This window comes from Ursus americanus, chromosome 10 (assembly GCF_024610735.1).
Source record: "Ursus americanus isolate L20-20 chromosome 10, mUrsAme1.1.p, whole genome shotgun sequence".
Taxonomy (NCBI): Eukaryota; Metazoa; Chordata; class Mammalia; order Carnivora; family Ursidae; genus Ursus; species Ursus americanus.
In genome coordinates this window covers 57,935,873-57,953,757 of record NC_142136.1, presented here as the reverse complement: position 1 = coordinate 57,953,757, position 17,885 = coordinate 57,935,873, and the positions used below count along the sequence as shown (strand labels likewise).

Sequence of the window (17,885 nt, the reverse complement as noted above, 5' to 3'; positions counted from 1 at the left end):
GCCATAGAGGAGGCACACTGGCTCTTAACTGCATCAACTCAGAAGACCCACTCAAAGTCCACTGACGAGAACTAATCACATGGCCTGATACTAACTGCAAAAGAGACTGGGAAATATAGAGGAGCAAGCACATGGTGAGCATTAACTATATTTCTGTAAGTAAACCTAGTTCTTTCCCCCACTCTACTTCTTTTTCCCCTCCAGAAGTGGTAGAGGAGTAAAGAGATACTTTTTAAGCAAAGGGTCTGCTTTGAGGTTTGTTACATGGACAAGGGTAATAAAAAGATGGAAATCAGGTCATAGCGATGAGAGAGACTGCTCATATTTGTGGAAGGAATTTTGGGAGGGTGTTCTCAATGACAGTATTCCTGTACCCAAATATTCACAACCAAAACATTCTGGTGTTTCAGGGCACTAACAGGAGAGACCCCACTTGCCAGTACCTCCAATGACCCAAGTGGGTACTTCCTGTCCCCACAATTCTGGGCTCTGCAGAGATGGAGTCTTGACCCTAAAAGGGTTACATTCTTGCCAGAGCACACAGCAAGAGTCCCACTAAACTCTAAGTTCTGACTTTTGAGGGCATGTTGGTCTCCTAGTGTCCTGGAATCGCAGGCAAAAAGAATAGTCAGCGTATTGTCTTATATCTCTGTGGCGTCTGCAGTTATATCCTCTTTTTCACTCCTGATATTGGTAATTTGTGTTCTCTTTTTTCTGGATCAGTCTAGCTATAGGTCTGTCAATTTTCTTTCTTTCTTTTTTTTTTTTTTTTAAGATTTTATTTATTTATTTGACAGAGAGAGAGACAGCGAGAGAGGGACCACAAGCAGGGGGAGCAGGAGAGGGAGAAGCAGGCTTCCCGCTGAGCGGGGAGCCTGATGCAGGGCTCGATCCCAGGACCCTGGGATCATGACCTGAGCCAAAGGCAGACTCTTAACAACTGAGCCATTCAGGCACCCCATCAATTTTCTTGATCTTTTCAAGAATCAACTTTACCTCTGTGTCTGTATATTTAAAGTGTATTTCTTATAACTAACATAGTTTCTCTAATGCTTGTTTTCTTTTTTTATTTGTTTTTATCTTAATTAGTTCCATCCTTCTACTGAACTGCAATTTAGTTTGCTCTAATATTTCTAGATTTCTAAGGTAGTACCTTAGATTATCAATCTGGAATGTTCTTCTTTTCTAACACAAGTCCTTAAAGATATAATTTTCCCCTAATTACTGTTATGATAGTTGGTTTAAAATCCATGTCTGCTAATTCCAATATCTGAGTTACCTCAGGATTGATCTACATGAATTATATTTTTTAAAAAAAATATCAAGGATGCCTGGGTGGCGCAGTCAGTTAAGCCTCTGACTCTTGGTTTCAGCTCAGGTTGTGATTTCAGAGTCGTGAGATCAAACCCCACATCGGACTCCACACTCAGCACAGAGTCTGCTTAAGGCTCTTTCCTTCCTTTGCCCCTCCCCCCAGCTCACGTTCTCTCTCTCAAATAAATAATCTTTTAAAAAATATCAAGAACCCCATTCTTGCTCTTTTTATGTCAAGTAACTCTGGATGGTATCCTGGACACTGTGAATGTTTTTTGGGGAGGATTCTGGGTTCTATTATACTTCTCCCAGAAGTGTATGATATTTTTGCTTTGGCAAAACTACAAAAAAATTTTTTTAAGTATTGTTGTGTTTGGGTAATAGTTCACATTTCAGTTCAGTTTACTTACCTTTTACTGAGTTGCCTGTAGTGTGCCACATACATTTATGGTTCAGGGGCTAACCAGAAATTTGGGAAGTTTATAGAATTTGGGGCTCCCCTCTCTAGCTGTCTGCTGTAGAGAGTTTGTCCTCACTTTCCAATGGCTGTGGTTGCTCTCAACTCTTTCCTCTAACTCTTTTTTTTTTTTTAAGATTATTTACTTATTAAAGAGAGAGAGAGCAAGTTGGGGGGAGGAGCAGATGGACAAGCAGACTCTCCACTGTGCTGGGAGCCTGACACAGGGCTCAATTCCAGGACCCTGAGATCATGACCTGGGATGAAGTCAGAATGCTTAACTGACTGAACCACCCAGGCACCCCAAAATGATTTTTTTTAAAGATTTGTTTATTTATTTGAGAGAGAGAGAAAAAGCAGTGAGGAAGGGCATAGGGAAAGGGAGAGAGAGTCCCAAGCAGACTCTGCACTAAGCATGGAGCCGGACTTGGGACTCAATCCCATGACCCTGAGATCACAACCCACACCAAAACCAAGAATCAGACATTCAACCGACTGTGCCACCCAGGTGTCCCTATCTCTTTCCTCTAATTCTTTGGGCCAGAAAGACTATAGACATTGCCTGTGGACTATATTTCAGCTAAAAACCATAAACAAGGAATTAATTCCTTGTCTTGTCCTCTCATCCAAGTGCCAACTACCCTCCATAATCTGTTTGCATTTATTCACTTTCAAGTGCCTTCAGGTAGCTGTTCTTTGTATTTTTCATCTGCAGTCAATCTGGTAGAAAACTTAGCCATCACAGGAGTAAAAATCAGTATGCATTTTTAAAGTAACATGTAGGCATAAGACATTTAAGTGTGCAAATTAATGTCCTGTATTAATTTTTCACATAACAAGAAGACTCAGAGGAGCAAAAGAGCACAAGACAGCTTAGAGGTGAAGAGTGAACGTCTCTAGAAATAGAGAAAATACAGAAGGGGAGGAAGAGCCACCAAAGACAACATAATGTTGAATTAGGGTTGACTAGGCCAAATCTGACCAAAGTGATAAAGATTATTGGTTAATATATTTGGAAGGCCACATGGCTATGCTCAATACCTTCTACTTACCCAGAGCTACTTTCCATTCTTCTCCACCTGCTCTCTGTCCCAGGAACCAACCTGTGTGAGCTGCGGGCTGTATCAAGAGCTCCCTTCCCCCGTGGCTTCCATTTTAATCCAGCCAGTGGTAAGTATCTGCAGGAGATCAAGGGAGGGAAGAAAGCGAGGTCAGGAAAAACTTTTTTCCCCGGGATCTCCCAACTAGGTTTCTGTGGATAGATTTCATCCCTCCACCAAAGGCCACAGTTCTGGTCAGAAGGCCCTCTCCAAACACTCTGGGTTCTGGTAAACACTCCCTCCCTTTGTCCCTCCAGACTTAGCATTGGTAATGGCTTCCCACTAGGGTACTGCAACATCCCTTGCTGCTTTTCCTAAATCCAGCACACATCTTAGTAAATAGTTCCTTTATTAAACTCTTCCCAGTGTGAGTGCACCATCTGTTTCCAACCAAATCCCATCAGATAGAGTACTCTCAGAAAAAAAGTGACTCTAACAGGTTTTGAAACAGAAGATGGTAAATACCAGCCCACATGTTGTCAAGCAGTGGAGGAGAACTTGAATGCCTCCAAAAACAATAACTCATAAATTTCATTTACGTGTATTGTCTAATTTAATGCTAATACTTCAGTTGCATAGGTATTGATATCATTCCTATTAAAGGTAAGAAAACTGAGATTTAAGGCAGAGTAGAGTCACTGGGATTCCTGACCTCCTTTGGACTACAAGTCCTATCAACTTCCCACTATACCTGGACCCTTTCCATTCAGACAACACATGCCACCAATGATGAAATTCAGAGCTCTTCAACCATGGGAGGAGGACATTAAAGTCTTAGAAGCCCAGGGAAGTGAGTGGTCATTCCAGCTTTGCTGTTTATTAAAACCCAAATGCTGGGGAAATAGCACATGGCAAATTCAGCCAGTTTGGAGATCTGAGTCTATTGGTCAGAGACCCCTCTTATATTTGTTTTTTAAAAATTTTAAAAGAAACTGCAATACAATAGGGGGTTGTCGTATGTACACCGCATCTAACAATGTCTCCTAAAACACCAGCTTATGGCTCCCCAACGGTTCTCAAGCTTATGATATTGAATTCAAGTCAGCAGAATAGATTAAGATCTCAGGCTCTGGAGACAGGCAGATCTGAGTTCCTGGTATAAAAACTGTTAGTAGCTAGTAGCTTGTTGGCAATCTGTATAACTTCTCATACTCAGTTTTCTCTCATCTGTAAAATGGGGATAATAATAATACCTACATCATAATGTTAAATAAGTTAAATAAACTAATGCATTTTAGTGCTTAATGCAGGACCAGGCTCACCGTAATCACTCAATAAAATGCGGCTAATACTTATACCCAGATTCTAATTTATAGCAAAGGTTCATTTTGCCATAAGATGGCCTATAAACATTAAAAGAAAAAATCCTTTTAGACACACATTAAAGACACAATTTGAAATTTACAAAGAAATAAAAAGCTAAGCCTGAAGTGTATCCAACACTGCCCCCACTTGCGTTTCAATAAAAAAGAGAGAGATTCCAGAAGTTGCTGGCCCTCCAAATAAGCCTGTCATTTCCTAAAGTAAAAGCTATGTATCACTGGGTACAAAATGTAACAGAAAGTTGTGTGCTCAATTTATTTTATAGTTTCTTACTTATTGTTTTCCATTTCCTGTTTTAAAGCTGTAAACTTCCCTTAAGCTGCAGCTAAAAATGTTATTGTCATTGAATTACCTAATTTCTTAGTATAGAGTCTGGATTGGATGACATCCCCCAACCTACAACCCCACCAATGAGCTGCAAACTAGCGTGTTGCTGTTCGGACTACGCAGTTGGCCCTTGTACATGGTTATAACCTTGCCATTTGATGTAGGTGAGTTCTCTCTGCAGATGAAGTTGCTCTAATGAACAATTTTGGATCAAGATTTTGACCATGGAAAGCATTCTATAAGTATTTGGGAATTGATTTATTTACCAGAAATGGGAATATTTTAATAGTATTTATTCATCCTCCACAGGGAGACCAGAGGATGCCCCCCCTTTTAAAGGCTTTTTGACCTTTCAAATATTTTATCCCAGAATTGCACAAAGTGTGGGGGGAGGCTCCAGTCTATCCTCTTCCTCTTGGTAAGTGCATGAACAAGGCCAGAATCACTGAGTCTGCCCTCCAAGACCTATAAAGCTCCCAGGTAGCTTACTTCCCAAATGGTGGCTGTCAGGGAAGAAGCAGGGCCTTCCTGGGGACATCATCCCACAGAACTGGGTTCAAGGCCAAAGTGTTGCCTGTTGCAGACCCAGAACCTGATGAATGTCTCTCACACACTCACAAATAGAAATAGTCACAAAAATTAATGTTATAATCCAATATTTGGTTGAATTTTTTGTTGGGTTTGCCTCCTTCATAGTCCATTTCTGTTCTGAAAAACTAGAAGCAGGTTGCAACGGTTGGGATTTGCTCCTTGAAATAGAGCATGTATATGGTTTGAACCTTGCACTTCGCCCATCCAAATCTGAACCCCCACCTTCCTTCTCTTGAACACTCCAGACAAACACAGATTTCTGTTGCATGCAGATGGTCTATCAGATGGACTGCAAGACCCCACAACTCAAGATTTTTACACTTGTGACAATTCGTGTCAATCATAAACAGATACCATGTAAACCACAATGGTTTTAGGACTCCGAAAACTTGGATCAAATAAGTTTAGATATCTCTATGGATTTTAACTTACAATGTTATAAGAACTTCAGTGATGCTGAAGACTTTATATTTAATCTTTCCTTCATAGTACAACTGGCCGATAAGACAGACAGGACTCCGAGTATTATTGATGTAAAAGTTACTAAACTGTTTGATAAACAGTCTTCAGCAAAAAACAAATTTCCATTTTCAGTAACCCAAAATAGCACATCACTGTGGCCACGATTATCTTACATATTTCAATCACTGGTTAGGGTATCACTAAAAAATGGAAGCAACTGAGCTCGGTGGTGCTGCCTCAGGCTCTGGGAACCGCCAAGCCTTACTGCCAGGAAGTCTGGATATCATGCAAAGTAGCTGGAAAGCAGGCTACCTGTTGCAGAGTGGTGAATTGATGGTATCATCAAGCATTCTGCCCTACCCACCACAATCTACATATCAGTCAATGTAATAAACATGGCGCCAGCTTCCACTGCGATGTGGCTCCAATTGTCTCCATCATCAGACATACTATACCCCCAGGCCTGGCCTCTGGGAGGTGGCCAGGAAAGACCAGGTGGGGCTGCTTCCATCCTGGGGAGAACACGTCCTGCTCTCTAAATACAGGAGGCTCTTTCAGCTTCTGCTCTTATATGCCTTAAAAACCAGCACACACTAGAGATGGGAAACAATCAAAACCTCACAGCAATGATAAGAGCACTGAGAAGCAGCAGACTTCCTGCGTCTTGAAAAGAAAGGTTATTGGAAGATATTTTTCTCACTGCCGCCTGTGTTTTCTTAGGCACCGCTAAATTCAAGGCCCGCCTCTCCCAGTCTTACCTACTTAGGCTGTCTGGTGAACGGAGGGCAGACAGCTGCCGAAAAAGTATAGCTGTGAGTCCAAGGAAAGGATACGAAACCCTCAGAAAGAAGGTGTGTAATATTTTTGTTGAATCAAATCATGATTTTGTAAGGGGAAAAAAAAAGACACACATAAAAGTCCATTTAATGTTTGGCAAAAAGGGAGAAAAAAAGAGCTTTCTGTGTTCAGTGCAAACTCACTTCAAGGGAGCTGTAGGTCAAATTACCAGCCTGTGACATGTGGAGACTGGCTGAGTGGGCTAATGGTAACTCAAATTGCAATGCTCCTGGCCTGTTCCCGAGCCCATAAACTACACAGAAAATGATCCTGTTTGCTGAATTATTTTCAATTGCAACAGCTGCTATAACAACTCAGAAAAATTTAATATGTATATACAGGCCTGGTGAGTAACCACTTCAATATATAAATTTGGGGGGTATGCAATTATTTATATATATATATATATATATATATATATATATATATATATATGTTTATATATAAAATATTGATATATATGAAAATATTGAATATATATGTATTCAGTATTAGCCCACAAAAACTTTCTCCCTATAAAACCTTCTTTAACCAAACCTACCCATAACATATCATAATACAGAGCTTCACAAACCCTTCCACTTATACTCCTGGGAATCTTAAAAGATATGTCAAAAACATTCTTCAAAAAGCATGAAATTCCTTTGGAATCACCATTTTGCAAGCTATTCTACAATATACCCATGTTTAGTTTCGTTTATTTTTCTTATTTTTTATTTAGGTATAACTGACATAAAACGTTATATTAGTTTCAGATGTATAACATATGATTCAATATTTGTATATATAAGCAAGGAAAGAAAAGAAAAGAAATAAAGAGAAAAAAAGCTTACCAGGAAGAGGTGGACAGGTCTAGCTAGGACTCTGCATATAGATAGATATATAGAGATAGATATACCACAACTGACAAATTGACAGCAGCTGAGTTAGAAGAAAGGCACAGAGTCCATATGAACATGTTAGATATGACAGCGAGTGGGTCATTCATGAAGGTTTCCCACACTGGCACAAAACTTACACCACTCACCCACAACTGCAGATATGCCCATGCTCAGGGCAAGTTCCAGCCCCAAGGGAAGAAAGATATTCATCCACATTTCTGCACACCCAGAGGTTGCTTATCATAGCCAAACAGGCATTCTCTTGGAGAAAATGAAATTTGGAGGTCTAAGGCATTCAACTTTTTCAGGTTTTTCCCAGGTATGATCATGCGCAGCACAAGAAAATGTCTACACAGAGATTTTGAAATCGCTTTGAAATATAAAACTGTGGGAACAATTCTCTTCTCTCCTACACGTGGTCATCTTTCTCCAACAAAACGCACCCATCCCACAATACACACACACACACACACACACACACCCCTCAACCTCTCAACACCCCTGTCACTCTTCCTTCCTACAGTTTGGACTTTGTCTCTCCATTGCTAACCTGTCAAGAAAGAGCTGTCACAGAGTACAAGCTTTGGAGACCGATCCATACACTTGCAAGGCTGACAACTTGTTTAAAAACAACAACAACCTTGAGTGAATTTGTACTGGCTTCAAATTTTCCCAAATGCTTTTGTCCAGATATGATGGTTACCTGACCACAAAACTTCCTGGAGGAACAAAGTATTATAATGGGAATGAAGAAGCTGCACAACTGTCACTGGCAGCGGTGAGCAACGTGCACTGAAATGCAAGAGGCTTCCCAAAATTCCCCAGTGCAAGAAAAACCCATTGGGGAAGCACAGGTCAGCTCTGCCAGTTTGCAATGCTCTGCAGTCCTCTGCCCTTCAGAGCTCTAGAATGGCCCCATCTCTATGTCAGATCACAACTTCTCTGCTGTACTTTCCTGATTCTCTATTTTTTTCTACCTGGAACAGAAAAGCTCTGAGTGTCCTTCTGGCTCTAAAACACTGAATTCTACATAGAGCCTGATCTCTGTGCTTCTTGTTTGTTCCTTTACACTAAATTAAACTAAACAAACAAAATGAAACTACACTATGTAGAGAAGTTTACCATCCATACTAGTTCTCTTGAACTTAAAATTTAAGCAGTTACACTAGGAACTACTGACTAGAAATATTTAACAGAATGTCCCAGTTGGACAGGGATTTTAGAACTCATTTCTGTGCAACATTAATAATCTCTGATTTGTACCATTCTTTCATTGCTATGAAATCCATAAATGACGTGTTACTCTTCTTAGTTGAAAAATAAGAAACACTTGATTTGATAACTAAAGTAAAAGGGTTGGATTCTTTGAAAATGTTTCTAAAGGAAAAGTGACTTACTCTGTGAGGTAATAACAAGAAAGGTCACCAATGGTTATAAAAGCAATATAATCATAAAAGAAGCACATGCAGTGGGGGAAAAAATCCTTATTTTAAACAAACAACAATTGCAGCTACAATTTTAAAAATATTTGCCCACATATTCATCCTTTTGTTTGTTGTTTATTTGTTCACTCGACTTTTCTCACGTATCTCAGATGTTCCTTCTGGGACCATTTCTCTTCTTTCTGTAGTATAATCTCAAAAAGTTCCTCTAGTAAGGGACTTTTGATAATGGAAGTCTTTCAGCTTTTGTTTGAAACTGTCTTTATTTTACCTTCCTTCACGCAAATAGTTTCACTAGGTATAGAAATCTATGGTTGATGGTTACTCTCATTCAGATTTTGCCTTTTGAAGGAGTGACATGGGTTAGGAACAGATGGTTCTTTAACTGAGGAAAATACCTTAGGGGTTTTGATGGGCCTTTAAGACAAGAAAAGGGAGGCCTCCTGGCCTCAATCTGGTTGTTCTAGGGCAAGTCCAAGAAAGATGAATTGCTCTGCATAGTCAAGTGAGAATTTTGCATTTCTAAGAGCAGCCTGACAAAGAAAGCATATGCAACCAGAAATTAGGTAAAAGGGAGAGATTAAGAGAGTCTAAAGAAAGAAACTAAAAAAAAAAAAAAAAAATAGAAAAGGGGTATGGCCCAGTCAGTGAGGTTAAGAATGACCAATAAGTGTCTAGAAGTTTCCCATTAGTAGTCTTTTGCCCCTTGGCTACTTGGAGGTGATCTATAGGCCCTTGGATTGTCTTACATGACAGAATACCTTTGTTTGTTTGCCTGAAGCCTTTGGCCACTGACTGGTCTAACACCGGGACTTACAATGGAGGGCCATGTTGTGTAAATCCCCATGTCCAAAGAAACTGGAGATTAAAGGTGTTAGCCTGAACCTCCAAGAGGGTCTGGACACTAAAGGTCAGTCACACAGGCATTGTGCGACCAAGCACCTAAAAGAATTCTGGACACCAAAGACTAGTGAGCTTTCCTGGTCAGCAATATTTGAACACTGTTACACATTATGATCGGGAGGAGGTAATGCCACCCAGACCCCAAGAGGGAAGGACAACTGGAAGCTCCATAACTGGACCTCTTCTTGGCTGGGCCCTACATGTCTCTTTCTTTGGTTAATGTTAACTTGTATCCTCTCCCTGTAATAAACCATGAGTATAGTTTTCAGTGAGTTCTGTGACTCCTTCTAGCAAATTATCCAACCTGAGTGCAGTTTGGGGAAGCCCCTGAACTTACGGCTGGTGTTAGAAGTAAGGGCAGTCTTGTAAGGACAGTTCCTTCAGACCTCGAAGTTCTGCAAGGTAATTACCTTGCATGACCCCAAAACCCTCGGGAAAATCTACTTCATGCAAGAGTCTTACTTTAGCTGTGCTTTGGGGGAATCAAGAAGGGGTGAAACCCAGGATGGGAGACAGCAGTGGAAAAATAAGAATTCTGTCCCAGGAAGTAAGAGAGACCATGGCAGCTAAGTGTCAGCAGAGTCACAGGTCACAGCGCAAGTCCTCACACCCAACCCCACAGAAAAACCTTCTTGGGAATATTGGGTAAGGCTCCAATCTTTCTGTCATGCCTCATTTCTTTTTATTTAATTAGAGAGCAATCCCCCAACCCTCCCATGCCACCCATAAAACCAGAGGTCCTAAAGCCTTCCAGGAGGCAGATTATTAAGTTGTAAAGAAACCAGGCATAATAATATCTAAAAATTTAAAAACCTTGTTTTTGATGGACCTTGAATTCCTAAATAAAATACATACAAATATTTTTGTAAAACACACGCAAAACATGCAGCATAATAGAGACTCAGTAGATGTCTTTTGAACAAGGGAAGACCAAGTGAATAGGTAAATGTATGAAAAATACAGTTTATTCTCAATGGCATGGACTAATTTGGTTAGGAAGAACATCAATAACTAAAACAGGTAATTCGCAAAAGCCCAACTACACATTTAACGGGTAACCTCAAACTTCTCAGACTTTTCTGAAGTTCTTACAAGAGAGGCAAACAGGCAGTAAAAATAACTGTTTTTTTCAGCCTGCCTTTGCTCGCTGGACTGGAAAGGCCAAGTAACAGCAAAATTCTCCAAATGCCCTTTTGACCACCAAGGAAAAAAAGAAGGAGTCTTACAGCCCATGAATAGGATTCCCAGGTCCTGCTCCTCTAAACACATTAGATGAACAGTTAAACAATAAAAACCAGCGCTGATGTTTTTATTCCTCCTCTAAGCTATTTTCTAATGCCACATATGTCACAACCATCTTCGACTGTTGACGAGGGCCACAGGTGGATGGCCCTAGCTAGTATACCAGGAATATAATAGGAGTTGTCATTGTCTTTTAAACACATTTCAGCAATGAGGGATCATATGAATCGTAAGCAACCGTGTCACACCAAGCTGCAAGCTGCAGGCAATTCTTTGGGTTTATGCTCTTAATTTACTTGCCACTAATGGGCTCCTGAACCTTGTGGGTCTTTCATTTCCCAGTGGAAGCAAATCTTGCAAGTCTGGAGTCTAAACTGCTGCTACTACTGCCTCCCCAAGGCTGGACAGTGTGCAAAAACACTGGGTACTCTTTTCTCCTGTACTGCTCAGGAAGCAATTCAATAGAGAGAGATCTGATGGCACAAAAAGAAAGAGAAGATTGGGGTAGTATTCTGAGACAAAGTGGCCAGAGCCAGGGCTGAAAAGTTTAGGACAAGCAATTTGGTTCCAAAAGCAGTAAAAAGCTTGGAAAGTGAAGCCACAGAAAATAAAGCTTGACTATCAGAGATGGCTCAATTGTTGTGTAAATCAGCACAGACTCTCTGGAGGGCAATTTATCCATTAAGAATCAAAATCCTTAAAACTGTGCATACATTCTGATCCAGTAAGTCCACTTCTAGAACTTTATCCTGAGAGATAGATGTGTGCAAACATTTAACTACAAAGTTATTTATCACAGAAGTGTTTATATTAGCAAAACCACCACCACCACCACCAAAATATCCAACATTGGGGATTAAATAAACTTTGTACACACAATAAAATAAGGCTTAACCATTAAATATGTTGTGATAAAAAGGAAAAGATATTTACAATAGTTAAGTAAAAGAACACGAAATAGCATACATAGTGTGCTCCCATTTTGTAATTAGAGAAAGAGAAATAGCGCTACACAGATGTATATGAAAATTTAACAGTAATTATCCAAGTAGGGAGAATTGCATGTAATTTTTGTTGCCTGTTCTGAACTTGATTGGGCTTTTAATTTTTCTATGCATCAATTTTTCAGGAAGAAAAAAAGTTATTTCTAATAGAAAAAAAAACAGTCTTTAGAACAAACCGGAAGTGTTCATTGGACTTTTTAAAGTTGCAAGGTTCAGAGTTGTCAGGTTGCCCCAAATTATGATGGAATTAATTATAAGAATGCTTTGGATAAGGAGGAAGTTTATAACAACAAGTCACTGAATATAAGAACAGGAATATCGAGAGGAACCGAGGAAGTTGTACATCCCAACTGGCAAAAGCAACTGGAAGGTCTCAGAGTCAATCTAGGGATGGGGTTATCTCTCTGCCCCTCCAGAGCAAGTAGTCAAAATTCATCTCCTCTTCGGTGACTCACATGTTCTGTCTCTGCTTCCACAGCTCTTGATAAAGTTCATCAGCCATCTCACCCTCTACCCTGCTTGTCTTTCCTGCCTTATTCTCAAAATTTCTGCCTACTCGTGACCATGATTTACTCAGGGACCCCCAAGGACCCGACTGCCTCATGGCAGCCTCTTTATGTGTCAACTAATTGACCCTTTCCACACATCTCAGTTCTGTTCAGTCCATGGGCTTGGCCACCTGGGACTCAGGTGCCCATTTCTGCTCCAAACAGTCATGAGGAAGGGAAAGGTCAAATTATGGCTGCCTGTAATCAATGGCTTCTTAACTGAGCAGTTTTTCTTATAAGAAAACTGGGTGTCAAGCATCACAACTGACCTACCAGTATAGGCCAGAGACTACACTTCAAACACTGTATGGCCTACAACACTGGTGTCCCATGAGATATTAAGTTTGTTGGCAAAAGGAAAGTTTTCGTGTTCAAACAGTCATCAGAGATCCTACAAACTCAGTCCCCTCTTGGAGATTCATAACACAAATTAGTATATTAAAAACTATTGAGAGTTTCTACAATAAAGATATCTGCTTAATTTCGTTCAAAGAAAGGTTTCTCAAAGTTATTTGAACATAGAATCCTTTTTCTTTTTTCTGAAACACCTACTAATACCAACTAACCATGGGACCCAGTTTAAGAATTACTGCCCTAGAGCATGCAATCTTTCAAAAGGAAAGAACAATTAACGGTGATATTTGTTCCATTTTTCTATGCTTTTATTATCATCATAAATTATTTAGTTAATCAAGATCCTCCATCTTCATCACAAGAATTACCATGAAAATATCTGACAAGCCTAGATTTACTCCTACTAAAAAAATCAGGAGTTATTAAACATATTAGTAAAATAAAAGCAGCTTTCAATTACTAAGGTCCTCTCAGGGATACAGAACTTCTTAATTAAACAAATAAATAATCAGCCTTGGAAATGAACTTGTAAACAGAATTCAGCTTACGAGTTTGTTGGGTTTTCTGCCCCTATGGATGGTCCATCACATTATTTAAGATCTAGAATGATCTGAGAGAATGACTGGAAGGTCTGCAGTCAGAGAGGAAGACAGAGAAGTGGGGTCCAGGAAATGGACCTGCGAACAGCAGGTTATTTAGGTGCAATTCTAAGGTGGTTAGCAGCTGGCTGCTTTGTGTTTTGTCTGTTTTCTTATTTTTTTTCATGCCAGTTCACCATGACTTTGGCATGGACTCCATGCCGATCCAACTCAAATCCCTCTGACTCAGCCCAGACTGCCAGCACTAGAATTCTTGGTCGCCAGAATCATTGTGGTTAGAACAGTTAGGTCTTGCTGAGAAAGAAGGGCATGGAAATATAAGACAAGTAAAATGTTTGCTGCTTGTTTTGCTATTTTGGTTTTGGTTTTGGTTTTTATCTTTTTAAAGCAAAGCCCTTCTACCCATATACAAGTAGATGAAGCTGGAAGAACCTGTTCAGTAACCAAACCAGGTCAAAGATGACCACTCATATCATTTTTTATATGCACCAGTTTTAAGGTGGAAGCCCTTGGGGAGAGAGGAGAGGAGAGAAGGAGGGAAATAAAAGAAATGGAAGAAAAATAGAGCCAAAATATATATCAACCCAAAGAATTCCAATAGTAATAATAATTTTCAATTAAAGTATCTGATTATTTTTTATCTACAAAAACAAAAATTTCATATGGTTCAGCCTAGTAATAATAGCTACTGTTATTGTATGCTTATTATATGTCAGCACCATACACAGTTTATCCATTATAGCATTTTATTCTTATTATAACTCTTTGAGACAGATACAGATACACAATTCTTCATTTGTAATTCCTAAATCCCAAAGTTCTGAAAACCCAAAGTTTTTAATAAGTTTACAGCAAACTCATTTGGTAACAAAACCTGACTTTACCTAATAGGAGGCTACTTATAGTCTTTATTTAACCCATTTAGTGAATATTTCACTACAGAAATATTAATGTTTCATTAGAGAATAATGCTCCAAACCCCTTTTAGAGTTCTTTTTTTTTTTTTTTAAGATTTTATTTATTTATTTGACAGAGATAGAGACAGGCATCGAGAGAGGGAACACAAGCAGGGGGAGTGGGAGAGGAAGAAGCAGGCTCATAGCAGAAGAGCCTGATGTGGGGCTCGATCCCAGATCGCCGGGATCACGCCCTGAGCCGAAGGCAGACGCTCAACCGCTGTGCCACCCAGGCGCCCCCCTTTTAGAGTTCTATACAATAAATGCCATGTGCACTTTGTTATTTTTCTAAAATATTAAAATCCTAAATTATGAAACCCATCTGGCTCCAAGAGTTTTAAATAAAGGATTGTTTCTCCCCATTTTACAGATAAGGAAACAGGTTTATTTGTCTTCATTGATATATTATCCTGGTATTTTAGTTTGGGTCTTTCAGACTTTACTTTTTGGTTAATGGTTTAAGATTTTTTTTTCTCCACGCTATTTCATATACACTGAAGAGATTTTAGCAAATTCTCCTACAGAAAAGTTTTAAAAGACATCTTTTTTCCCAAAAATGGAAAACGCTGACATCCTCAGAAAATTTCCTTGAACCCAAATGAACTCGTTTTTAATTCCCCACCCTTCATTTTCAGATTACTCAGTGTCTTTAATGCTACCCTTCCTCAATTCTACCCAAAGCTCACATGGCGATGTTAAGGACATTGGTTAAGAACCCGTCGAGGAGTCTGCGTGGGCCTGAGGCACTGCTAAGCATTCTGACATCTGTGGTTAGAGTGTCTACGTGAAGATTACCCATGCTGGGCTCCAGTGTTTCAATCACAACCCCAGAATGAACGCCTGGTCACTCTGTGGTCTAAACTCTGAGAGAAGAGAGCATTTCATACTACATTGCACTTCATAAACAATGATTTGATACATTGAAGAAACCATAAATATTATTTATCTTACCGTAGGCCTCAGAATGTCCAAACACCACAGCTAATTAGGGTTCAATAATAGATTCAATAAGCTGAAGCCTGTTTTTCTGGTTTATCATAACAAGTAAAGCAATGGTCATTACTTTCTAATTTGTAAGTGTTCTATTCAATGGCTCTGAGTGGGAAGTGTATAGCATTGCCTGTCCTATAGGAGGCCTTGCCACCTTCTAAAGTCAGCACTAAGCTACATCTGTTGCCATTTATGGTACTTTTTCCATTTGTTGAAGCACATTATTTCTTAAAACCAAAAGACCATGTTCAAATACAGATGGAGTTTTTACTAAAATATAGAAAGTCATTTTTTTCTAACCAGCAAAAAGAATTTGGTAAAAGGAAGCTGATGAGAATTTCTTGTTTGATTAGTCTTCCCCCCAGCAGCTGGCACTTAGGAAGATCTTAACTCACACACTACAGATGAAAATAAAGTTGATGCTCTGAAGCGCTGGTAATATACAATACTGCATTTCACCATTTCAGAATAGCCCAGTCGAAACCTTTCAATCAAGGTCCCCTAAACCAAGGTTTCTCAACCTCAGCACTATTGACTTTTTGGTGTAGATAATTCTGTGTTGTAGTGGTTGTCCTTATGCCTTGTGGGATATCAGCAGAGTCCCTGGCCTCTACCCACTAGATGCCAGTAGCATCCTCCTCACCAGTCATGACAACCAAAAATGTCTCCAGAGAACAGAGACTTCTGGGGAAGATGGCAAAGTAGGAGGGCCCTAGGCTCACCCTGTCCCACAAATACAACTAGATAGCACTCAGATCAGTGTAAATAACCCACAGAATGACCCAAAGACTGGGAGAAGAAATTCCACAACTAAATGAAGAGAAGAGGCCACATCAAGAAGGGTAGGAAGGGCTGAGATACAGTAGGGAGCTAAACCCCACAGGTCTTGCCTCTGGGGGGAGGGAATCGTGAGTGGAGAGGGGATTGAAACAATTATACCACAGAGCCTGCAAGGGAAGATGAATGCTCATAGCATTTGGCTTTGAAAAACAAAGGGGCCAAATTTCCTGAACTTGTACAATCAGAGGGACTTAAAGCCTAGAACTTTAAAAATCAGTGGGTCCAACTCTAGAAGAGCCCAGGGGGCAATAGAAAGCTGAGTCCCTGCCCTTAAAAAGACAGGACAATAAACAGCCACAGAGATACAACATAGAAGCAGCAGTTGGAAAAATGCCTGGGATGTACAGGAGGGAGAATTATTTACTAATCTCAGAGTTCACTGAGGGACATCTCCAGGAACAACGGAGCTGGCAGTCACCATTTCCCTCTCCTCTCCCTCAGAATAAACACATGGCCACCTGTGGGAACCAGCACAGCACCTGGCATTCACTACCTAACTTGCTTACACCACATCCTGCCACCTCCAGCCAGGCATGCTTCAGACTGGCATTGTGGGTCCCCTCCCCCAGAGAACCTGCAAATAATTTGCTGGTAGTATGTCTTCTAACCTCACACATTGGGGACTGCAGTTGCAGCAGTGGTGGCTGGTTGCCTCCCAAGAAGGATGTGTGCACCTTGTTGGAATTATGCCCCCAACCTGTACATGCTTTGTGGAGTGGCTCCAGCCACCCTGGTCTCAGCACCAGCTAGGTGTCCCCTGTGGAAAGGACCAATGCCACATTGTTAAAAGTGCATGCCCTGAATACTACTTCCAAGAGCAAGAGACTAGCTGACTTTACTAACACAGAGAAACATACACAAAGAGGCAAAATAAGGATATAGAGGAACATGTCCCAAATGAAAGAAGAGGAAAAAATCATGGCAAGAGACCTGAGCAAAATGGAGGTAAGTAATATGCCTTATAGAGAATTTAAAGTAATGATCATAGGGGCGCCTGGGTGGCGCAGTCATTAAGTGTCTGCCTTTGGCTCAGGGCATGATCCCAGCCTTCTCAGATCGAGCCCCACATCAGGCTCCTCTGCTAGAAGCCTGCTTCTTCCTCTCTCCCACTCCCGCTGCTTGTGTTCTCTCTCTCACTGGCTATCTGTCTCTGTCAAGTAAATAAATAAAATCTTTAAAAAAAATAAAAAAATTAAAAATAATAATAAAGTAATGATCATAAAGATACTCACTGAACTTGAGAGAAGAGTGGAGGACACCAATGACACCCTTTACACAGAAATAAAGAAAACAACCAAAGATGAAGAAAACGATAATTGAAATATTAAATATACAGTAGATGGAATAAACAGCAGGCTACATGAAGCAGAAGAAGGAGTCAGTGATCTGGAGGACAAAGTAATAGAAAGAAATCAACTGAGTAGGTGAGAGGAAAAAATATGCAAAATGAGACTAGACTTAGGGAACTCAGTGACTCCATCAGCATAATAACATTCACATTATAGGGGTCCCAAAGGAGGAGAGAGAGAAAGGGGGTAGCAAATTTATTTAAAGAAATAATAGCTGAAAACTTCCTGAATTTAAGGAAAGAAACAGAAGTCCAGATCCAGGAGGCACAGAGATCCCCCAACAAAATCGACAAAAGCAGATCCACACCAAGACATATTGTAATTAAGATGGAAAAAAGCAGTGATAAAAAAAAAAGAATTTTATAA

General features: G+C 40.1%; 1 long non-coding RNA gene across 1 annotated transcript; it reads left to right on the top strand.

Moving 5' to 3' along the window:
* Window positions 1–9,787, top strand: LOC148109373 (uncharacterized). The gene is made up of 5 exons (XR_015725866.1): window positions 1–134; window positions 2,867–2,941; window positions 4,559–4,685; window positions 6,295–6,425; window positions 7,816–9,787. It is a non-coding gene; the product is annotated as an uncharacterized LOC148109373 (long non-coding RNA).
* The last annotated feature ends 8,098 nt before the right edge of the window (window positions 9,788–17,885 follow it).